The 446-nt window shown below is 40.1% G+C and overlaps 1 non-coding gene across 1 annotated transcript; it reads left to right on the forward strand.

Moving 5' to 3' along the window:
• On the forward strand, positions 1-84 carry TRNAY-GUA (transfer RNA tyrosine (anticodon GUA)). The gene has a single exon. It is a non-coding gene; the product is annotated as a tRNA-Tyr (tRNA).
• The last annotated feature ends 362 nt before the right edge of the window (positions 85-446 follow it).

Consider the following 446-nt stretch of genomic DNA (forward strand, 5'->3'; position numbering starts at 1 on the left):
GGGTCGATGCCCGAGTGGTTAATGAGGACGGACTGTAAATCCGTTGGCAATATGCCTACGCTGGTTCAAATCCAGCTCGACCCAACCAATATCATCAATACCAATCTATCGGTATGGTTATATTCATGCTAATCATGAATGAAAAGATAATTGGTTATTGAACCCCGACATCGATATCTATTCATATCGTAGATGCCCAATTCCGTATGAATCGATACATTTCAAAAATGAAAGAGAAGGATAAGATATTTAATCGACCTAGCACTCGCATAATCTATATGACCTATCTAGCACCTATCATGAAATAAATATTATCTAATAGTAGGTGAACTGTACTGTATTGGGATTGTAGCTCAATTGGTTAGAGTACCGCCCTGTCAAGACGGAAGTTGCGGTTTCGAGTCCCGTCAGTCCCGATCCAATAGTAAGTGAACTGTGAATGATCA

Source organism: Pinus tabuliformis, chromosome 3_2 (assembly GCF_031772625.1).
Source record: "Pinus tabuliformis cultivar Carrire ecotype Pingquan chromosome 3_2, CPIR1, whole genome shotgun sequence".
Taxonomy (NCBI): Eukaryota; Viridiplantae; Streptophyta; class Pinopsida; order Pinales; family Pinaceae; genus Pinus; species Pinus tabuliformis.